The sequence below is a fragment of the Notamacropus eugenii genome, chromosome 1 (genome assembly GCF_028372415.1).
Source record: "Notamacropus eugenii isolate mMacEug1 chromosome 1, mMacEug1.pri_v2, whole genome shotgun sequence".
NCBI classification, from domain to species: domain Eukaryota; kingdom Metazoa; phylum Chordata; class Mammalia; order Diprotodontia; family Macropodidae; genus Notamacropus; species Notamacropus eugenii.
Genome location: NC_092872.1, coordinates 178,576,571 through 178,600,700, shown reverse-complemented (window position 1 = coordinate 178,600,700; position 24,130 = coordinate 178,576,571). Strand labels below are relative to the sequence as shown.

The 24,130-nt window shown below is 47.3% G+C and overlaps 2 long non-coding RNA genes across 3 annotated transcripts in view; one reads left to right on the top strand and one right to left on the bottom strand.

Moving 5' to 3' along the window:
- Window positions 1-688: 688 nt before the first annotated feature.
- Window positions 689-18,601, bottom strand: LOC140511106 (uncharacterized). The gene is made up of 3 exons (XR_011969434.1): window positions 18,505-18,601; window positions 2,376-2,727; window positions 689-872 (listed from the first exon to the last, which is right to left on the bottom strand). It is a non-coding gene; the product is annotated as an uncharacterized lncRNA (long non-coding RNA).
- Window positions 13,172-24,130, top strand: part of LOC140511100 (uncharacterized) — a 33,511-nt gene continuing 22,552 nt past the window's right edge. Inside the window, exons 1-3 of one of the 2 annotated variants that reach the window (XR_011969432.1) lie at window positions 13,172-13,261; window positions 20,512-20,591; window positions 20,926-21,074. This is a non-coding gene — a long non-coding RNA (uncharacterized lncRNA). Of the gene's footprint in view, window positions 13,262-18,601; window positions 19,026-20,511; window positions 20,592-20,925; window positions 21,075-24,130 lie in introns of those variants that run through there. The other variant, XR_011969433.1, reaches the window with a different exon arrangement.

The following is a 24,130-nucleotide window of genomic DNA, read 5'->3' as shown; positions in this document are numbered from 1 at the left end:
GAGGTCATAATTGATGCCACAGAAGTAGATGATATTGACAAAGGAGTGTCTAGTGGTACAGAATATAAGGGAGTGATGGTATCAAGAGTGGGGTGGTCAAAAGTTAGGCTGAGGACAAGGACTGAAAATAAAACCTACAGATTTGGTGATTAGGAGATTTTTAGTGACTTTGGAAAGAAAAGTTCTAGAAAACTAATGGGGACAGAAATTAGATTCCAAGGGACTGAGGAATGAGGTGATAATGAGACAGTCTAACCATTAAGGGGAAGGGAGAAGTAAAGCCATAGCAAGGTCAAGGAAATTAACTTTTAGGGAAGGTAAAGTAGCATTGGGGAGACCTAAGCATGTTTTTAGACTGAGGGGGAGGAGCCAGTAGAAGGGGAGATTGGAGACATATGAGAGGAGATGATTGATGAGCAAGGTGGTGGAGGATAAAGTAGGGAATGGGTCCAACTGTATTGATATTGGGGTTAATGTTGACAAGGAAGGTGGTAACCTTTTTTTTCATAGATTGCAAGGAAGGAAGAGAGCCTGGGTCAAAACTCTGAGCAATATAGAGGAGTTTTCAATTTTCTCTTATTGATTTTGCACCTACACATTTGTGCATGTCCTGGAAAATGCACATCTGTGATACATTGATTGTAACTCAAAGTATTTTGCACCCCTGCCCTCGACATCTGAGCTTCTCCATATCGCATTTATTGGGATGGGGAGACAGAGGACAATTTATTTGAAGTAGCTGGATAATACCTCCTCCCCACCAAACAAATTCCTTGGAGAAGTTGGTTGCTGGGCCCAAACTCATCCTTGAAGCATGACAAACTGGATCTAGGGCCTGTGGACCTTCCTGCTCAGATTGGAGTGAAGAGATTCTGTGGAGAGAGGAGTTAGCTTAGGCGGCAGCCTTAGAAGTATGAACTTCGGAACTTCTAGAGCTTGTGGTGCAAAGACCAGTTAAGGCATAGAGGGGCACACCATCACCAACGCATACCCTTGCGCACTGCCCAACTTCCCTCACAGCGCCCTTCCTGTGACCCCTCCCTCCTGGAGCCCACCCTGATTGGCTGCAGCGCAAGTAGCTTTGGCCAACCAGCCCCCTCAGCGCCAAGAAAGTTAATTTGGAGTTCTGGTCTCCTCCCAGGATGCATTTGGGCGGACGCCCGTAATGAGATGCATAATTGCGGAGGCCTGCCAACAAAAGCAGGCTGGATGTAATTGAGTCAACGCGCGGCCATTAATAATCTGACAGTAACACCCCCCCCCCACCCAGTAGAGGCGCCCCCTCCTGTTAATGGTTCTTCCCCCCCTTTTCCCTGCCTCTCCTTTTACGTCCCCTCCTACCTCTACCCAGCGGAGCATTGCCCTGCCCCCTCCAGCTATTCAACGTCCCTCCCCAGCACTGCCCACCGAATTGCCCTCCTAGCTCCACCTCAGTTACTCTCCCAAGGGAAGACCTATATATTTGTCTAGGTCACCTGCCTCCTTATACCTGTTCCCATGTACTCCAATCATTCAGCGTGAGGAACTCCCGTGTGCCCCCATGCACCTGACATCATGTACCTGTTCTCCCATCCTACTCTTGTCCAGCATACCTATCCCCCAAACATCTGTCTTCCACACCTGTCTGTACCCATATACCTAGTTCATCCCTCTTTTCACCCCATAAAGTGTCCTCCAAAACCTACTGTCATACATTTGTCCACATAATGATATACACCTGTCCAAACCTTTATCTGTATATCCCACATTTATGCCACCACCATCACCAGCAACAGCAACACTACCAGATTGGGTGTCAGTCCATACCCATCTTACTGTTTCCTCCTCCTCTCCCTGTTCCACCCTTCTCTCATTCCCCAAATGGACTGAGGATGATCTCCTGATTTAGGCTGTAATGGTTGAATTTCAAGCTAGGACACTCCTAGGTCTCCTTCCCCCCACACACACATCCTGCCTAAAAGAAGTGTAGTGTATGGGGCAGTGGTAGGAGGCTTTTAGTCAAATGGTTCTATGTGGAGATGGTTCATACCTGTTTTCACTCTCCATCTTTTATTTCTAAGTTTGAGAATTTACTGTTTGGACACCTGGCCTTTGGTGAAAAGGGAAGGAGGGAGGAGCAGAAGAGATTCCTTCTTTCTCTGGGCCCTTCCACCAAATCAGTTTCTTTATATCACTGATAGCAAAGGTGTGTTTAAGGACAAGAAGCGTCCTAGGTGAAACCTATCTCCCACCTCTCCTAGGGATATCCAAAGGGGCGTAGGAGAAAAAGGGGAGGGAACTTCCAATGAGGTCCAGGGGATTAGAGAAACTGGTTTCCCAGGGGGACAGCTTCTCTGAGGGGAAGACTTGGGAGGAAGAGGGGAGGGGAGACGCACCTTCCTCCCTTTTACCAGCTGCAAGGTTCCCTCCAGGAAAGAGCTGCAACTTAAACCTGGAGGTGGGTGGAGCTGAAGTGTAGACTCTGCCCCTCCTCCAGTCCTAAATGTCTCCCCTGGGGGAAACATCTGAGGAGGTGAGGAGCGAAAGCGCTTCTCTTTCCTCCCTCCCCTCTACAAAGGTCTCCTCCAGGCCTGTGGGCTTCCTGGAGGAGGAGCTCTGCGCCCTCTCTCTCACTATGAAGAGGGAAGGCGGGCGCGCAGCTCCTTGGAGAATCCCCATCACCGCAGAAATCGCCGAAATTGGCTGCAGCCAGTGAAGACGCCAGGAATTTGCACCTTGCTCTGTGACCTAAAGCAGAAATGACATGAACATTGACAAATTTGACAAGGAAATTTGTGCAAAAAACAACTTCTGTTTGGCTGGCCAAGCGGCAAATATGTCGGATGATACGCTTTATTAAGCAATCCATTTCTCAGCAATAGCGGCGCCATCTGCAAAGGTTACCGCGCATCAGGCGCCGCACAGAATTTCATCTGCGTCTGCAGTCGGGGCCGCACGCGGACACATTTTTCATGTACATGCGATTCCGGATGCAAATAGAATTCGTGATGAAGGAGGTGACCTTCCAGGCCGAGCCTGGCGCGCTAAAGTCACTAGTAGAGCCAAAGCCCACCCTACTTGAGACTGGGAGGAGTGGGGCCAGGAGTTAGGTGGACCACGGGGAAGGGCCAACTGGACAGTGTTCAAGAGGAGGGGAGGGTAGTGCAGGGGGAAGGGTAGGAAGTCCACCTAACCCTCCTTACCTGTTCTCCCATCCCCTCCTTGGGGGCTGGGCAGAGGGGGAGAGGAAAGGACCTCCGGAATGAGAGAGGGGAGTGAGGTTTAGGGCTGATGTTTTCTGCCCCTTTTCTCATAGGAGGGGCTCTCAAAAGTGCTCCCTCCTCTCCTACAGAAGTGACCGTTTCCCTTCCCTTCAACTTTTCCAGTCACCCTACCCTTTCTACCTGTCTCTTAACCATACCTCCAAATACAAAAGTCAATCACTCAAATAAGTATTTATTAAGAGTTTACTGTGTGCCAGGCACAGGAACTGTGCTAAGGGCAACAGATCAAAACCAAAGTAAAACCTTGCCCCCAACGTAAAGATGAGTAAGTCTAAATATATAAGTATCAGCATGACTGTGGATAGAGAGGTGGGCTCAAAAGCAGAAGACCTGGGTTCAAGTCCTCCCTCTGACCCAAGGCAAGACCCAGCCCCTGAGCATTCCAGGAAAGTCTTTTAACACTGAGTTACAGAAAAATTGTATCGATTCAGGTAGCTTCCTCAACTATATCAATAAAATCACAGGTTCCATCCCTATCCCAAGTTCCTACATAGTGAATAGGGAAGAAGTGCATTGGGGAAAAGGGAAGGAGGAAGGACTGGGAAGGGTGGGGTGGGGTAAAGAATCCAAAAGGGCTTCTTGTAGAAGGTGGTGATTCTAAGAGGCACAGTTGGGGAGGAGGAATTGCATTCTGGGCAGGAGGGACAAGTGCACAGGTAACAAGGAGATGGAAAATGGAGTGTCTTGTTCCGGGAACCATGCATAAGCCTGTGTGGCTGAATTGAAGACAGCAAGGAGGAATGTAATTTGCAAGTGAACTAAAAAAGGGATAAGACTGGAAAGAGATTTAAATGAACAAGGGAGTTTATATGGGAGTTTACTGGACAGAAAGGAGGAGATAATCAGACCTACATTTAGGAAAGCCACTTTGACAGATATTTGAAGGATGGATTGGCATGGGGAAAGGATTGGGGTAAGGAAGGAAAGTTTGCTGTTGGAATAGTCCAGGTGAGAGTTGATGAAAGCCTGAACTAGAGCGATAGTTGTTAGAGTAGAGCAGTAGCAATGTGAATGAGATATTGTGGATATGGAAACAACAAGCTCTGGCAATTGATTGGATATGTGGTGGGGCATAGGCAGCTGGGTGGCACAGTGGAGAGAACTCCAGACCTGAAATCAGGAATACTCATCTTCCTGAGTTCAAATCTAGCCTCAGACATTCATTAGCTGTGTGACCCTGGACAAGTCTGTTAACCCTGTTTGCCTTGGTTTCCTCATCTGTAAAATGAGCTGGAGAAGAAAATGGCAAACCATACCAGTATCTTTGCCAAGAAAATCCCAAATGGGAGCAGAAGAGTCAGAAATGACTTAATCAAAGTGGTAGGGCATGAGTGTGAGAAGTCAAAGATGGTGACACAGGGGTGACATCTGGGGATCTGTAAGGATTGTGGTATTCTCAACAGTTATAGGGAAGTCTGAAAGCATGGTGAGTTTGAAAGGAAAGATGAGTTTTGTTTTAGACTCATTGGGTTTAAGATCTACTTGAGACTCATCTGGAAATGTCCAATAGGCAGGTTTTGATGTGAGATTGGAGCTCATGAGAGATACTAAGGTTGGATATATAGATCTATGAGTCATCTGCATAGAGGTGATAATTGAATCCCTGGGAGCTGATGAGTCTACGAAGAGTGAGAGGAAAGAGAAGAGGGCCCAGGACTCAGCCTTAGGGAGTAAACCTCTTGTTAGTAGGCCTGATGAGGATAGTGAATCAACAAAGGAGACTGAGGAGTCCTTGGAGAAGAAGATGAACCCAGAGAAAGCAGTGCCCCCCCAAAATGAGCCCCCCTCCCCACAAAAGACACCCAAAGAGAAGAGTACATTCAAGAGAACAAGGTGGCCAATAGTGTCTGCTGAGAGGTCAAGGACAAAGAGAATTAAGAAAGAGCATCTACTCTGTGCCAGACAAGGTGGGCATTCCTAAAACAAAAGAGACAAACCATCCCTGTTTCATTTTGTACCTGGTCTTCTCTATCCTCATTCTCAGGGTAGCTAGTTAGGTGCTACATGCAGTCAGGAAGACTCCTCTAACTGAGTTCAAATGTGGCCTCAGACACTAACTGTGGGACCCTGGCAAGTCACTTAACCCTGTTTGCCTCACTTCCTCCTCTATAAAATGAACTAGAGAGGGAAATGGCAAACCAGTATGATATCCTTGCCAAAAAAACCCCAAAGGGGGTCAAGGAGACACTACTGAGCAATAACAGCATCCCCATTCTCTAATAATCTCTAATTTATCTACTTTTAAAAACACAGTTCTTTGGGTTACTCCAATTCTGTTTGTGGTCCACTGGGAATTTGGAATCTCTTGACAATTACTGTCTCTTCAGATCTTGTTCAAATTCTTTGAATCTCCACTGACAGCCATTCAGGGTCTGAGTACTGCCTCTCCCACTGTCGATTCTCCTCTGGAACTATGAGTGACCTCACCTTCATACCAAGGATAACTTCAGAGACTGGCCATGAGTAACCCTGCTCATGTTCTCGGTAGAAATCACCTATGATTAGTATTATGTGACTATAAAATATTTTTGATATTGTAAAATTATAATAGAAGCTATGTGAAAAATTCTGAAGTGAAGGGGGATACTTTAAGGGGACTTCGGAAAATAAGTGGGGCTGAAAGCCTAAGCCAGACAGAATGAGTTTTAATCAATCATTGGACTAAAGACCTGTCAGTCATATCTGCTCTGCAAAGGAGCTGATAACTAAAGGAGTGTTTCTCAAACAAGGAGCAGAAGTCCTCAGAAAGTGAGATGGGAAGGAGGTGAGGTGGGAATTAATGTTTGAAAAGAGAAACAAAGCTCCACTAATGTGGTATAGACAGATTCTGGGGATAATAAAACATAGTTCTTGGATCCCTATGTGAGCCTCAAACTAGAGGGGAGGGGATCTAAGCTTGCTGAGATAAAAGGATCTGCCCAAAGTGCAGGTTCCAGGCAGGATACAATCAGTAGGGAGAAAGTAAACCAAGAAAGCCTCGACTCATATCAGTGTTATCCTAAGCAGAACCCGAGTCTGAAGGGACCAAAAGTCCAGCTCCAGTTTAACATTTGTCTGACTTAGCCTATGAGGTTCCAGCCCTTGCCCTGATCCTGTCTTAGCAGTGCCTTCAAGTTTTCTACTCATGAAGAAAGTGCTGTCTCTTTGCCCCTTGTTCTGGATTCACAGTTGGATTTACTCTTACTCTTTGTCATGGGGTAATAGTGCACCCCATCTCAGCATCTAGTGGGTCAATAAATAGAGTACTAGACCTGGAGTCAGGAAGACCTGGGTTTAAGTATGACCTCAGTTACCAGCTGTATCTAGGCAAGTCATTTGATGCCTGCTTCAGTTTCTCCATCTGTAAAATGGGAATAATAACATAACACCTACCTCTTGGGGTAGTTATGAGGATAAAATGAAATAACATTTGTAAAGTGCTTTGCAAACCTTAAAATACTATATTAATGTTGTTGTGATTTCACCCCTCCATTCTTAATCCATAATCTCCATCCTTAAAGGACCAGATTTTCCAATGGCCACTTCCTCCTTCCTTTCTCTGGAAACATTCCCCCTTCCAGAAGGAAGCCAGTTGTTCCTCTCTGTTTTCAAGATATTGGCCTTTCTACTAAGTTCCTGTTTCCTATTTGACAGATACCACCAGCTGTCAGCTAATTTGTAGAAAACAGATGATTGACAGGACAGCAGGCCAGTGACAGATGAGATTTTTCCTGGCTCAGTTGCCGGCTTCCACAGGTTCTCTCCGATAACTCAGGTGTCCTCCAGTCTCTCTACCCGGCCCCCCGCCCTTCAATGATCTTCCAGAACCCAATCACTGAATGTTTATAGTAGAAAACCAAATTACACCAAGCGTAGTAATAACAGATAATTTCCACCTACATGATGAAGAGGTCTTCCTTAAAGAGACAGTTAGTGAATGTAGTTCAGATGAAATTACTTAAGGAGAAATGAGTAGGACCTTCCAATAGCTGCAATCAGAGACAATCAATCAACAAGCATTTATTTGCCCTGCCTACTATGTGCCAGGCACTGTACAGTGGGGATTTTTTTAAAAAAGAGGCAAAAGACAAGCCCTGCTCTCAAGGAGATTACAATCTAATGTGGGAGACAACTTGCAAACAAATATGTTCAAAGCAAGTTATAGACAGGATAAATAGGAAGTCATTAAGACAGGAAAGGCACTAGAATTAAAAGAGGTTGGAAAAGGCTTCCAGTAAAAGAAGGGATTTTAGTTGGTATGTAAAGGAAGCCAGGAAGGTCAGTAGGTATAGCAGAGGAGGGAGTGTTCATGTCATGAGGGACAGCCAGACAGATAGTGTCTAGTTCCTGAAACCTTCCAGAGGTCAGTATCACTTCCCAAAGTGGAGGAGGTGTCATACAAAGTCAATTTAGCATTACAGTATCTCCATGGAGGGCTTTCCATTGGAATATAAATGTTCTTGACTGCTGATATTATTTTATTTTTGTTTCCGTATCCTCAACATGGTACTGGGCACATAGTAGGCACTTAATAAATGCTTGCTGATTGATTGTCTCTGATTATAGCTATTGGAAGGTACTACTCACTGCTTTCTGTGCTGGGCACGTATGTAATCAATAAATGCTTGCTGAATTAAATTAGAAGAATCTTGGTTTTGGGTTTGGGAGGAAGGGACCTACCTTCTTCAAGCAGGGTCCTTCTGTTTTCCCATAGTCCAGATGGTCTTTGTCTCTAAGGGGGAGGGGCATCCCATTCTCTCCTTTCTCAAACACACTCATCTTAGAGCCTCAGGCGTTGGCTCACCAGTCCCCCGCCCCCCCCCTTTTTTTTGCTACCACCACTATAATATATATCAGGCACCTAGAAAATTCGAAGTGCTATACAAAGTCAGCAAATATTCCTCCCAGATTCTTTCCACATAGTACTTATATGGAAGGGGGCACAGTATTCTAACTTGTTGGTTCTGATTTCTGTAAAATAACTAACTACACTGGCCTCCTTTAGGTCTTCTAAATTTTACCACTGGGAACTTCAAAGAAGCATCCTGACATTTAAAGCAACTAACGGAAGGGGAAAATTAAATAATTAAAGAAGTCTTCAAAGCAAACCCTGGCCTTCCAAGCCAAAGAAGAGTGGTGTAAACTATCTTTTTTGTGGTTTTCCTAAGAAACTGCCAGCCTCATTCCTGACTAGGTTGGATGCTACTTTAAATTCCCAGCCTTCTCAATTGAGGTAAATTTAGCGTAGCAAGATCCCTAGATTTCTCAGCCTTTTTAGAACCTGCTTGCCAATCTTGCTTCCAGGTATGGGCCTCCTGGCTTTTCTAGCTAGCTCTTCTATTCTTGGGGTTTCAGGCAGACCACAGAAATCCTACCTTCCACCCAAACCCATTCCTCTCTGTTCTAACTTATCCAAGGGCAGTTAGATGGGACAATAGGCAGAGTACTGGACTTAGAGTCAGCAGTTAATTTCTTGCCTCAGGCACTTATTAGCTATTTTACTTTGGTCAAGTCACTTAGCTTTCTTTCTCCAGCTTCATTTTCCTCATATGAAAAATGCCTCCAAGTATATTATCTCCAAGTAATAATACCAATACATGTGTCCCAAGACCAGTATGTAAGGATCAAATGAAATAACATACATAAAGCATTCTGCAAACCTTTAAGCAAAATATAAATACTAGCAATAAAATAATTTTCATTAAAGTACATTCCCCAGCCAAGTGTTAGACCTGATTCCCTCTCCCTCCCCCTTCCCTCCCCCGAGGCTTCTGACTTCAGGACCAACTTCCTTTCTGCTGGCCTTGTACCCCAGAGACAGCACCTTTCCCACTGCTAAGTCTACCTACAGATTAAATTCTTTGTGTTTTAAACTGGCCACTATGGCCACTATGTCACACCTCCCACTGAGGGTTTATTTCCTGTCAGAAAGCCACTGAGACTCAATCTCTCAGCTCATTTCCAGAGCAGAAGTAATAGACAGGCCCTGAACCCAATGACTAATGGCCCAGGTAAATTGCTCCACCTACTTCCCAGGTTCTCTTTGATGACTCATTCCTCAGATGTATTCCCCCTATTTCCCAGGGAGTGGTCCTTTCTGGAATCTAGGTTCACAACAGAACAATACTTTGCCCACAGTAATAACCACTGACAATTTCCATCAAAGGTAAGGGAGAGGTCAATTTTCCATAGTTTCCTAGATAGGACCATGGTGAGAAGTAGAAACTGGAGTCCAGCATACTTTTGGAAGCCCAACATGCCCGGGGCCTCTTCAAAAGAGAAATCTGTTTTCCTTAAATTTCTTTCTAGTTTTTTAAATTTTGCTATCTCTTTCCCTTCCCTCTTCCCTTCCCTTTCCCCTTAGTAGTTGCTTAGCAAAGCTTTTCTGGAAAATTCCCAACTTTTCTCAGCTGAACAAGGATAAAAGTGTTTGGACCTCCCTGGGCCAAGACAGAGAGGATTAGAGCCCCCTAGAGGCTCCATGTGGTGATGGCAGCACTCAGCCTATTGGGTGGACCAATTTTGGGGAGACCAGGCTGATAGAAAGGCGAAAAATGAGGATAAGAATTGGCAACTGTGATTAGCTGCTTCATATCTGGACCTTTCATTCAAACATCCCTTCACTGACCTTCTTCCCCAACCCTTCCCACTGACCCCCCCCTACTGTACCCCCATTGACCCTCCCTTGCTGAGCCCCATTACACATCCTTTGACTAATCCTCCCCTAAGGTTCCCTCTCATGGTTTCATTTCTCATTGATCTTCTCTCCCTGACACTAACCTCAATCACTAACTCCCCCAATTTCCCCTTCAACTCTCATAATAGATTCCCCCACTGACCCTTCTAATTTATTTCACCTACCCTCTCTAATCTCCCTCATTGCTCCCCCTTTTAAGTCTTCCTGATTCACCCCTAATTGATCCCCCTCAATTATTCCTCCCCACCTCTCCTTCCTGAAGAGGCAGGAATAACTGTGGGTAACTTTTAGGAATGCCTGTAAGAAACTGACTCTCTGGAGGTTGTTTTCCTACTGTTGTATAAACTAGGGAAGGAGGCAGAATAGTTCAGTGGAAATATACAAGTTCCATGCCCAGCTTCACTAATTACTACCTATGTGACTTAAAGCAAATCACTTAACTCCTGTGGGTCTCAGTTTCCCCATCTGTAAAATAAGAGAGTTGGAGTAGACAGCCTCCAATATGTGGCCATATGATCCTCTGATTCTCTGAATTTATAGAGGTCTCAGACATACCCTCAGACACACAGTTAGGTTAAAGAGGCTACTTACTGGGCAGGACCTGGTTCCTTCTCCCTGTTGCTTATACCTTATTTTGGCACATCTTTCCTTTGCTTGAGACCTCCCTTTCCCTCAAAGGAGGTCCCTCCAATCCCCAAAGACAATGAGGTTTCAGAGCAAATGAAAATACTATCCCTATTCTGACTCACATCCAATGGGGAGAAGGCTATCTTGAGTACCCCTGTTCCAACCCCCACTGTGCCAGTATAGTCTCCAGCACACTCAGTGATCCCTGAGCCCCTCAGTCTTCCTTCTCTCCCCTGTGTCCCTCCACCCTTCACTTCTTTTCCCAGTTACCCCATGTGAACCCCTCCAGAGGCTTCTGGGTTCAGGCCTTGCCCGGCCTGCCACCTTCTGGCAGGATAAGAAGGCGCCATAAGGGGCTAAGTATGAAACTGCTCCAACTTTTCTGAGTCCTAGGGGGATGTGGAGGGGAGGGAACAAGGACGGGGCCCTAAGGTAGAAGAGAGCGAAGAGGAGAGAAGGAAGGGACCACAAACAGTCGTCAGGGGTCACTCGCTTCCCCCTTTTTCCCCTACAGGGGTGAGAATAGTTTCATTTATCTGGAGCCCCTACCCCCAAAGTGGGTCTTACTTTTTGGATAGCTGTTACTGAGGTCTTGGGCCCCAAATGATACTCAGAGGGATGGATGGGGAACTATCCTATAGACAGTCTGCTCCCCGGGACCTACCCCCTGCCTTGGTAGCGGGTTTTCCTTCAATCCTGCATAATTCCCTCCCACCCCCCTCCTCCAGTCCCCTCTTCCTGCTCCCGCTCCAGGCTTCCCGCGGCGCCTCGGGCAGGGCGGGGCCGAGGGCATTCCGGGGGGGCCGTGATCCCTGACGGACTGAGGCCAGAGCTTCGTTGAGGCTTAGGGTGGGGGTGGTAACCAGGCTATAAGGGGGTGGGGTAGAGATGCCCCAAACCATACTGGGTGGCAGGGATTGTGGCCCAGTTTAAGACGCTCCTTATATGTAGCACGTGAGGATTCAATGAGGTTCAAATCCTTTTCACTAAAGGAGGGACGTAGAAAGAGGGTTGTCAGCAGAGGGGTAAGGAAGACATTTTTTAATGCTGAGGTTGGTGCAGCTGCCGGCGGGGTGAGGGGGACGGGAGAAAGCAGCTGTTTCCGCCCTGGTCTCCCCGAAGATCATCAGAGAGGGAGAAAGGATGATGGAGCTCTTGGGGACCCCTCTTTCTAAGAACCTTGTCCCCACCATCCCATTGCTCTCCTCTCAGCTCACCAATCAGAGCACCCCTCTTCTTAGTCTTCTCAGCTTGCCTTAACCCTCCTTCTATTCCCTCCTCCTCTGGCCAGGCGAACCCCCTTCCCCCACCCCTGTGGCCGGGCGGGCGGGCACGCTCCGCTCCAGGAAGCCAGAATGTGTATTTCTGCAGATGATTAAATCAATGCGCCCTGACAGGACTTGTTGGAACACGCTTCTTTATTTTGCGCAATTCCTTCCCCGCGTCTCGGGCATTTATCACCCGCGCTGCTGTCAGCGGCGAGATTGTGCGGGCGGGGGCGGGGGCGCTGGGGGGCGCTGAGGGGCTCTGAGGGGGCGGGGGCAGGGGCACAGGGAGGCGGAGCAGAGACCGGGAGCAGAAGAGGGGGGGAGGGTTAGGAGGTCTAAGGTCTAGGGATGTAGGGGGGCCTAGAGGTGGGCGTTGGGGGATGAGAACAGGGAGATCTAGAGGTCGGGGTCTGTGAACTTGGGTGCAGTTACCCCCGCAAAGGGCATTAGGGGGATGACTGCTGGGAGTTCCGAGGATTAGGGAAGATGGGGCACATGGGCTGGGACAGAGTGGTGCATTCTAATGTACTGAGAGCTCAAGAGGAGGGGCAGAAACCTGAAGGGAGGGGCGATTCGGGGGCCCTAGGAGGTGGGAGGGGCATAGTGGAGGCCTGAGCCCAGGAGTTTTAAACCGAGCCACTGGACGCTTGGACTAAGAACTCTTCCCCACCCCCAGCCCCATCAACATTGTACAAATAGAGATAAATAAACGCGGAAGAATCAGACTCCATCTCCAAACATTCCAGACTCTACTGGGAATGGAAGGGGGAGGGGGAAGTGGAAATGAAGGCTACCTCCAACATACAAAAATGAACACATGCATATAGACACACTCAAACATACATATGTATATGCTATACACAAATGTATGTATACACACACATGCACAAACACATATACATACACACACCGAATGGGGGCACCCAGAGAGGCAGGGGTCTGCCATACAGAAGAGTTTATCCTGCCAATTGGAAATGGTCATCTAGTGACCTTCAGAGACCCTGGGTGGGAATCTTGTCTTTACATACAGTATTAGGGACTGGTTTCTCTGTGCATTTCCCCCTTCCTCGGGGAAGGCAATAGTAGGGGGGGGGGGGGGGGCGAGGAAGAGGGAGTGAGAATAGGAGGAAGGGACCGAAGAGGAAAATGAAGCAGGAGGGGGGAAGGAGGGAGATGAAGAAAAAGAGGAAGAAGAGGGAGGGGGGGAAAGAGGAAAGAAGGATGAAGAGGAAAAAGAGGAGGAGCAGTAGAAGACGATAGGGAGGGGAGGAGGAGAAGGAAAAGGAAGGGGACCAGGAGGAGGAGGAGGAAGGGGCGGGGGCGGCGCCAGGAGGGAGGCCGGTGACAGGTGCGCAGTACACGGTCTCTCCGAAGCGCCGTAGCCGCCGCGGCTCCGCCCGAGCGTGACTTTACAACTAATCCTGTTTGTAAGTTATTATTTATCCTCAAGAAAGTTTGTCAAACTTGGGCTTTGATTTTTCGCCCTGATTTCCCTCTTGTGGCGCGCTCTCGCACGCGCTCCCATATAATTTATGACTGCCTCTGGTCCTGATGACAGATTATTAAAAGTAGAATTAGTTTTTCGCGCAGAATTTTTCCACTGGGAATTGGGAAGGCAGCGCTCTCCGCGGAAGGTCTCCGGCGAGGTCTCCATTACTAATAGAAGTTTTTTGATGGGGTGAGGAGACTAATGATTTGAATTTACTGTGGCAGCAGTCACGTGGGCTGGAAGGCATCAGCCGAAGAGACAAGAGGTTAACTTTCTCCCTGTGGAGAGGTTTATTGGATTGTTTAGCACCAGAAGGATAATGTTTTTGTCATAGACTGCTGGTGCCGCGCGCGCTGCAGAGCTGTGGCCGCCAGCGCGGGGGGAAAAGAGGGGGAGGGGTGGGGAGGGAGGGAGAGGGGGAGAGGAACTGGGGGCGAGAGGAAGAGAAGAAGGGCTGGGGAGAAGGAGAGGAGAATGGGGGCATGGGAGGAGAGGCAGAAAGGAAGGACGATGGGGAGGGAGGACGGGGGCAAGAGAAAGGGAGAAAGAGAAGGAGACAGTAGGGGGGAGGGGCCCTGGAGGGGAGGAGAGAGAGAGGGAAAGGAAAAGAGACAGAAAGAGAGAAGCGAGAAGGAGGGGGCAGGGTTGAAGGGGATGAGAAAGGGGAATCTAAGAGAGCAAGAAAAGGGGACGGAAGGGAACAGAAAAGCCGGGAGTGGTGGGAGAGTGGGGGGCAGCAGAGGAAGAAGCCCTAAATCCAGTAACCCCGGCCTGGGGCAGGGGGTGGCGGTGGTTGTGTGTGTTTTGTTTGTGTAAATCTGAGGCGGCCCCTTGCAGAGGGCAGCGAACGAGGGAGGGAGGGCCTAGGCGGGCGGATGGCGGCCGAGCTGGGCCGGGCCGGCCGAGAGGCCGGTGGGGAGGGCCGGGGAGTGGGGGGTGGGATTCGGCGGCGGCGAGTTCACCTGGCCGTCCGCTCGCTCGGAACTTGTACTCCCAGCAGCCTCTACAACATGGGAACCGGAGGGGAGTCGCTGCGCAGCTGAGAGTCTCGGCTTAATCTTATGCACCATTAAGCACTCAGCAGCAAGCCCGTCCTGTTCATATACATCATCCACGCTTAATAAACATAATGATGACATAAGATGTAATTCTAGATGAATTTTCATTTTATAGGGAAATGGAGAATTCCTGTAGAAGGGAAAAAAAGTAAATTATCTGGGAAGTGCAAAATAAATGATGTTTCTCCCAGAGATGAATAGAGGTGTTAGAGAGAGAGAGACAAGAGAGAGCAGAGAGACACAGAGACACCGAGACACGCAGAGGCAGGGAGCAGAGCTAGGGAGCCGGGGTGTTTAGGGTGATAGCGAAGGAAGGGGCTCGTAGAGAACAGTGGGGCACAGGGCTGATGGAGGCTCTGCAGGGGGCCGCGCCAGGCCAGACCCCAGGCTCAATCATACCGGGAGGGATACAGAGCTTCAGAGACACTTGGAAGCGGAAATTGAATCTGATGCGGGGGACAGGGGGGAGGTCAGAAGGAGGGAATCGAAGCCAGTTGAGTTCCCATGCTTGCAGTGGGGTGGGGGTGGGGGGAATCGGGGGCTCGAGCCCTTCTTTTTCCTCCCCCTCCCTTCAAGCTGGGTCACCTAGGGAACTAGGTGTTTGGCTGAACTCCTAGACGGGGCAACGTCTCAGGCTGACCCACCTCTTAATCCTGGGATCCTCCTCAATCCTCCTCCCCTGGGGGTGCTGTAGGGTATTTTGTCCATAGGGAGTTTGATCAGCCACCATAAGGCCGCGTGCTGAGACAGAGAGAGACAGAGACAGAGGGAGATAGAGAGATAGAGACAAAGAAAGACAGAGAACACAGAGACACACACACACACACACACACACACACACACACAGAGAGAGAGAGAGAGAGAGAGAGAGAGAGAGAGAGAGAGAGAGAGAGAGAGAGAGAGAGAGAGAGAGAGAGAGACAGACACAGAGACAGAGTCAGCAGGGGCAGTAAGTAGAGTCAATGAGGGATCAATGAAGGAGGATTAGTGTTGGAAGGTCCATTTAGAGGGGTCAGTTTGGGGTTCAATGGATGGTTAGGGGGTAGATTGGTGAAGTGGGCCAATGGGGAGCATTAGGACATCAATAAAGGAGGATTAGTAAGGTGTGGTTCATATGGAGGAATCAGTTTGAGGGCCAATGGATATTGAGGTGGGGAAGAGGGGAGCCAATGAGTATGGAGGTGAAGCTCAGGAAAGATGGAGGGATTACTAAAGGATTCAGAAAGAGGGGGTCAATGATTAGGGGTGAGTGAGTAGCCGATATAAGTGAGGGTTTGGTAGGGAGGTATCAGTGAGGAATGAATATAAAGTGCAAGAGGGAGGATGTTGAAGGGTACTGTTGCCATGTTAATCTCTTCACATCTCCCATGACTTAGAGGGTCTTCATTCTGTTGGAAGCCTGGGTAGGTAGGTTGCCTGGGAATAGAATGAGGGAAAGGCTAAATATTTCCCCCCAGCCCCACCCAGCATATATCCAGAAGGTAGGAGTCTTCTGGAAAGATCAGAACATTCAGTTACATTGTCCCCTTTAAGCTTGGGGTCCTGCCTTTCCCTCCAAGGCAAAGTTGGGAGGTTACTATCTTTAGGGGTCAAAAATGAGGGAGAAAGGGAGTAATGTCACAGAGGGACCATGGGAACTCTTAAGCTATTTCTTCTTTGAGCTTTGCCAGGGCTCCCAGTGATTTGTGGAGATGGGTGACCATACATAGGCTATACACAGTGTTGAGTTTACCACATCACATTTACACAAAGTATCATGCCTACACATTCATCTATTCATTAAACAAGCATTGAGAAGATGCTAACTGCAAGGTCTAGTGCTGTATAAAATAAGGGCACCGAGGACTAGGAAGATGATGACCCTATCCCCAGGAAGCTTCCACTTTAGTAGAGAATATAAGACAAGTATACAGATACTTTAAATGAACATCAGCATGTGATAAGACTATAAGAAAAGTGCCTGCCTACCTAATGCTATGACTTTTCCTAGGAAGGAAAAATTATTTCCTAGGGTTCAGGAAGGCTATAGACAAAGTGCCACTTGAACTGGGTCTTGAACTATGGTTAGGATTTATTGACTGGGAGGCTATTCTAGGCTCAACGGATGGAATAAACAAAGGTCCAGCAGCAAAAAAGCATGGGAATTTGTGAGGAGATGAACTTTCATTTTGGCTAAAGCAAAAATAATAATAATAATAATCTGAGATAAGACTGGAAAAGGTAATAGGCAAGTTGTGGAGGACCTTGAATGCCGGACTAAGAAGTTTAGATTATTTTCGTAGTGTGCCACTCTGTAAGTTTTGAGCTGTGCCTTAGGGAAAGAATTCTAGCACTTTGTGAAAGATGCATTGAGGGCAGGAGACAGAGCCTCAGCTACAGTAAAGAGTCCTGGAGTCAGAACACCTGAGTTTGAATCCCTCCTCTGAAACTTATTCATTGTGTGATGTTCCACAAGTCATTTAACTCTTTGAATCTGTTTTTTAGTCTGTTTTGATCTTGACTTATGATTTCATCAGTGTAGGCAACAACCCCGATGTGGTAGATTGGCAACTCATCTGCTAGGATACTGAGTTTAAGAGACTTGCCTATATTTACATAGATAGAAGGCAGCAGATCTTCTTGACAAAGGTAGCTAGTTAGACCAGAGGATAGAGTGCTGGACCAGGAGTCAGGAAGACCTGAATTCAAATCTGGCCTCAAACATTTTGTAAACTTCTGTCTGCCTCAATTTCCCTAACTGCAAAATGGAGCTAATAATAGCAACTGCCTCACAGAGTTGTAAAGATCAAATAAGGGAATATTTGTAAAGTCTCTAATTTACTTCCTCTCTTCCTATAAGCTCAGATTTTTATGTGGACTCCCTTTCTGCTTTATCTGTAAAATGGGGGTAATAATACTTGTACCACCTACCTCACAGGGTTGTTGTGAGGAAATACATGGAATTATTATACAATATTCAGTCTCCGACACCAAGGACGGGATGTGAGAGGTACAGGCTTCTCTGCTGTTAGAGGGCTGTTCCCTACATGATACAACACTACCCTCACACACAACTTCTTACACACATCACCCTGCTTCTGATTTTTTCATCCTGAGAATGACAACCTTGATTTATTGGTTGAAGGTGAAGGAGTATTCCTCCACCCTTAGATAAGCCACACCTATAAACCTTGGCCATTTCTGTCCATATCAAGCCACTAGATTGTTATAAAGCCTCCTTCTTATTATGCATGTACACGCATGGGTACATATGTGTGCCTATGTATAGAGAAATGTATTTATCATTCTATGCCCTCTATGCTATCCCTATTAAAAGGAAATATTACAAGTATGATCATTGTAGACATCCAAACACATGGAGGACACAAAGACACACACAAGGGATACACAATCTCTCTCATACACATAGGATTACACTCAACAATCACCCACCAAGTCACACCCTCACAACCACCGACAGCAGTCATGGGCATGCACACAAAACTGCTCTCACATACACCTACCTCCTCCAAATCCCATACGCACAATCACAAGCTCGTTCACACTAACACCCTCCAATACATTACCGCAGGATGCACTTCCAGGGTTGACCGCCCCGGAGAAGAGAGCAGAAGTTAGATCCAGGGGCTAGCCAACTAAGAAACCTATTAGGGGCACTATAGTGAGATGAGGAAAATCCTCAGGTCCTGTAGTGGGGCAGAGATTGGGGTTAGGTCGGAGATCTAGAGGTGATGGGGGGCGGAGAGAGGTGTCCCCAGATTTCTCCTTTAAGCAGGGGGCGGAGGAGGAAGGGGAAGGGGAGGCAAAGGGGGAGGGGAAAGTGGAAGACTCACAGATACTGACTGCGCGGCTAATGGAAGTCAAAGGGCCTCCCGGCCAGGGACCCCGCCGCGAGCATAAACGCACACACGTGCGCACACGCACACACTCGTACATGCAGGGGAGGAAAAAGGAGGGGAGGGTCTCTGCCCGCGGCCCCCGCGCCTCCCCCGGAGCCGGAGTTTTAATTTGGGGCGTAATTTCGGTGCGAACGGTCGGGCGCCTTTCGCTGGGAAATTGGGAGGAAGGCAAACAAGAGCTCACTTCATTAAACAGGGGCAAACAGCGGAGAAATTGCACTTACTTATGGAAATGAGTTTTAAACATGCAAAGCATTTGCTGGGGCCGCCCGCCCGCGCTCCCGGAGACTCAGTGCCTTCTTTTGATGCGGGAATAATTCACTGCGGGCCAATTAGAGCAACGCCCTGCCCCGCCCCCTCCCGCCCCTCCCACGCTGACCTGGGGACCCACACAGTGGCACCCACACACTTACACGCAAAAGCACACTGATGGTGACAGGCAATGACACACACAAAGCTACTCATAGACGCTGAAACACTCACTGATCCACCAGTGACAGACAAACGTGTACTCTGGCACCCGGTTGACGTACAGCACCCCAGGCATTTTCTGCAGGGCCTAGATTTGGTTTAGGGCTCCCAGCCTGGCTGAGATGAAGAGAGAGAATGGATGTTTTTACCCAAGACCAAGTTCACCTGAAAGATAAGCCGTTTGAATGCCTCAGCCCTTGGAGTTCTGGAAAGCAAAGGACCCCTAGAGTGGGCTGTTCTCATCCCCCCTTCTCTTCTTTCTTCTGTCTAGGAAGTAAGGAAGTTTCTTCCTTCCCTTCAAGTCAGGTATCAGTTGTCCCACTGAGGCTGACCAATCTCAGCCACTCAAGAGTTAAGTCTCTGCCTAGGTGTTTTGGCCAGGCAATCCCAGATCTCCCCTCCCCCCAATATACTACCAAGGATGGAAACTGACCACACTCCAAATCTGAGCTCAAGAAACCTCCTCCCTATATCTCTGCCTCCATATTCTGCATCTGTCCAAGCAAGTCAGTCTATCTACCCTCACAACACCAATCCCAATAGCCTCCCGAGGAAGCAGACCATTTTGTTTCCCCTAGGACCGGGAGACCCATTGGCTAGTGATAACAGGCAGAATAGAGGTCAGACTGAAAAGAGTTTTATGAGGCCTAGTTCTTCCTGTCAGGAATTTTTAAAAGAGAAGAGCTTGGGGGTGGGGGGTGGGATAGACTACATGACCAGACTCAGGGTCTTATTCAGTTCTTTAAAATCCCAAGGAAAGATATTATGTCAGTATCCAATCTCTATCCTGGCCACAGGATGAAACCTGTTCAAGGTCATACGGAGGGAGTTTGAAGAAGAACCCAGAGACCCAAGAGTTTTATCTCCTTGACCACAGGCTTCCAAGGACATGAAAACTAGGGTTGTGTCAAACCTGACTTCCCCAGGGACTTTCTTCTCTGACACAAGTTCTTCCTCCCACCCTTCCCCTACCTGGGTCTAAGTGCCACACCACCCCCTCCACCCCCAATACAAATGGCGATCTCTCTCCCTCTCTGTCTCTGTCCTTTTTCTGTCTGTCTTTCTGTCTGTGTCTTTCTGTGTTCCCCTCTCTCTAACGGGCACACGTCAGAGAACATTATGTGCTCTGCAGATTTGCATAATTCAAGAAGCATCAAATTAAATTTGCATAATTCCTTTGATTACACTTGTTATTAAATGTAAGTGACATTGATTTACAAAACGGCCACGGATAAGGTTAATAGGGAATGTCACCTTCCGAAGGGTGAGTGCAGGGTGAGGGGGGGCCAGCTGCAGGTCCCTCCTCCCTCCTCTGCCCTGCCCGGCACCTGCTGTGCGTGGGGGGAGGGGTTGCCCACTAAGATGCCCTTCCCCAGATCATCCCCTGATATTCTCTCTTCCCTTTGGAGGTGCTGTGGGATTTGGGGGGGATGCTGTGGGATGTGGGGTTAGGGAAATGTATGGTCGGGGGGATACAAACTCAGGAAATATGTGGAAATGTAAGTGATGGGATCAGGAACTGTGGGCTCATGGAGCTATGGGGTCAGTGGCTGTGGGATCTGGATCTATGAGATCAGAGGACCATGAGATTCATACAGCCTGGAAAGAATCTAAGAGATCCTCTAGTCCATATGGGGGCTGTGAAGACAGAGGACTATGGCCTTGGGAGTTGTTGAGGTCAAGCGCCTTGGCCTTAAGGGCTGGGGGATTACACAGGTCCTGGGGCAGTAACAATGGGTTTATATGCACTTCCTCTTTAGGGTATTCTCCTAACCTCAGAGGAGACGGAAAACTGGGAATGGACAGCATTGGGCAAAGAGAACTCAGGCCTGGGGCCCCAGTAAGTAGTTGCCCTTGTGTGGGATAAGGGTAAGGACTGAATACTTCTCAGTTATCAGAGGCTCTCTATATATGTCTACAGCATCAGCTCATACTGCCCTACGCCTCAGAACCTTAGAGGAGTTCAGAGAATACCTCGTCCACCCTCCTCATTTTACAGATGTTCTGTACTTACTCTCACGCATCATGTATTATGCTAAATGCAACCTATGGGCAAAGGGAAGGTCCAGGGCAGTCACTGAGGCTGGCACAGGAGATACTGCATCAATGTGAGATCCTGGACAGACAATGAGGAAGTGCTGAGGGCATCTTCCAATCCATTTCCCCTATTGCAGGGCACCTAGGAAGAAGAGTGGATAATCCATTGGAATTAACCCTTTCCAAGGGAAAGACAGGAAGCAAAATTCCTCTGGACAGTTTTGGAAGACATGTATCCATACATGTGTAGACATGGACACAGATATTCACCTGGAAATGGATACAGGTATGGACACAGAATACACATAATCACAGATTGATACAAGGAACTAGAAATAGAAACGTACAACTGAGAAGCATATGTCATGTATGAATATGGTTACAATATCAATAGATACATGCATGAGTATGGATACATGAATGGACAGAATGCAGGGACAGACAATATGTACTTTTACACAAATGCATACATGGATACAGATGTACATATGAGTATATTCTTCATGTATGGATATGAATAACACAATAGGCCGAGATACACAATGGACATGACATGGATACACATAAGTGCAGATACCATGGACTTGACTATGCACATAGACACACACATGCAGAGATACACTTGTGACTCTGGATACCTGTTGTCACATAGATCATAAAACAGTTCCCTTTTATATAGTGCTTTAAGGTTTGCCATTGCTTTATATACATTATTCCATCTGATCCAATATCAACCCTCTGAAGGAGGTAGTTATTATCCTCATTTTGCAGACAAGAAAAAAATGAGGCTCAAAGAGGCCCCAGGGTCACATATAGTAAGTATCAGGATTTCTAATTTCAGGCCTAGTACTCTACTTCTCTATGCACATAGACACATAAACATAGAGACATAGATAGCTACAAGGACAAGGCAGGTTGTCAAGAAGACCTGGGTGTAATCCCACTTATGAGTTTTGTGACTGAAGGCAAGTCACTTAACCTCTCTAGGCATCAGTTTCCTCATCTGGAAAATAGCTATGATAATACCTCACAGGGTCATTGTGAAGGTGAAATAAAATAATGCATGTTTTTGAAAACTTTGAAAACTTTCAAGTGCCATTGTCATATATTATATACATGAGCATTGGTGCTGCAAATGAAGATTGACACAGATAATGTGCACAGCACAGAGGTGGTATCTGCACCAGGGACATGTGTGCATAAAGGACACGTACTCCTAAAGTCTTATGAGAATGTACTTGGATATACATAGGTACCTTGATAACAGCACATTCTCTCAGGTCTGGATCTGTCTCCACACCTATGTTGATGTCAACAAAGCTGGGAGCATATGCTAAGAAAACGGGGCACAGAACAGGAACAGGATGAAAGGTTTTGAGGTTGGGGGATAGGATTGGAGACTCCTGGTGGTACAAAGTGGGGAAGCTGGGTCTAGTGAGGGTAGCAGTAGTCCAAAGCACTTGGCACAGTACCAGGCACATCGAAGGTGCTATGTTAATGCTGGTTCCCTACCCTTCTTCCCCCCTTCTCTCTTCCTCTACACCCTCTCCCCACTGATCTTGCTCCCCATTCCCTTTGCTCTCTGTATACCATCACTTTCCTCAGGAACAATATTGACAAGGCAGTAACTAGTCATTAAAGCCACTGGGCCCTTTAAAACAGAAGGAGAGTTATAGGCTGGCTGTGTGGGGGATGGGGACCCTGGCTTGATGTAATGTCAGAGTGAGAATTCAAGCCCTGGGCTCAGAAGGACTGACCTCACCCCAGAGCTTTGCAGACTGAGTGGGAGGGTAAATCTAGGAACCTAAACCATAGGTAGACACGTGATCATGAGACCAAAACAGACTCTCAAAAAGATAAAGGCACTCGGCACAGATGTTGGCACATGGAAACATATGTGGGCACATACATTGACATGCACACATGCACATACCTCTAAATGGACTCACAACATAACTGAACACTGAATTAGCCAGGAGAAGCTAAGGCTAGTAGAGAGTTGAGGTAGGGCTAGAGAAAGCATCCCCTGGATAGAATTGAGTAGAATATCCCCACAGGATGTCTAGCTAAAAAGAAAAAAATCAACAAGTATTTATTAAATACTTACTACCTGCCAGGTACTGTGTTAAGTTCTGGCAATACAAATAAAAAGGCCTGGAGAAATCTTTCCTCAAACCTCAGTCTGATGGTTTGTCCCCTGAAAGATCTCATTCCCTCTCTGACAACCCTAATCCTCAACCACATGAAAATATAATCCTGCTTCCTTTGTCTTTAGCAGGAGGGGCTCATGAACTTTGATCTCTAGAATCTGAAGAGTCTGGTCTGGGCTGCCTGTTTGTTTCTCTCAGGAAGTCTCGGCAGATCCATTCATCCCAAAAGGATGAAGTGAGACCTTCATCGCACTCTGCTTGTGAGAGATGGGAATTGCTGAACTGGGGATTGTTGGGTTGAGAAGTTGTGAAGCTGACAGTCATGGAGGGTGTGATAAAGATGGGGATCACGGAGCTGGGTTATAGAATTGGGGATAATGAGCCTGGGGTATCATAGGACTGTAGTGGGAACAGCTGAGTGACACAGAAATAGGAGACGTGGAGTGGGGAGACCACGTATCTAGGAGGTAATAAATAGAGCCAAAGGTCCAAGAGAGATTAAACAGATTCAGGCCTTAGAGCATGGCAAACCCATTGATCATCTTTATCCATGGCTCAGACACTCAGGTAGAGGGGTAGTTAGAAAATATTCCTATGAGTCATTTGGATAAGCAAATAAAAAACCAAAGTGTGTACTGATTGGTGAGCAGATGCCTCAGTGCCCATCACTGAAGCGCGGCAGAATGTCACAACTTATCCACACATATACACTCACATAACACACAGACTGCACATGGATACATTTACATTTATGCAATATGGATGGATTCATTATCATTTGTTCTCATTTGCATATCACATGCATGTATGCAACACACAGCACTCACACAGACGTATATACAACATAGATGGTACCTATTTCTGTAATCCCTATCTGCTTTCCTGCCCTCCTACTCCCTCAGCCCCACCCCAAAGGTACAGGATACAGCATATACTCAGCCCTGAGGGTTTATAATTATTTGCCAGATCATGGGGTGGGAGTGGGAGACAGGGGTGGTACATGGTATAGGTAGGGAAAGTGCCTTTAAGAAGAAGGTCAGTTCATTGATTGGAGAACAGCTAAATAAATTATGGTACATGAATGTAATCGAATATTACTACACTATAAGAAAGGAGAAATATGAAAAATTCAGGGAAGCATGAGAAGATGCCTATGTACTGACACAGAAAGAAGTAAGCAGAAGGGAAAATA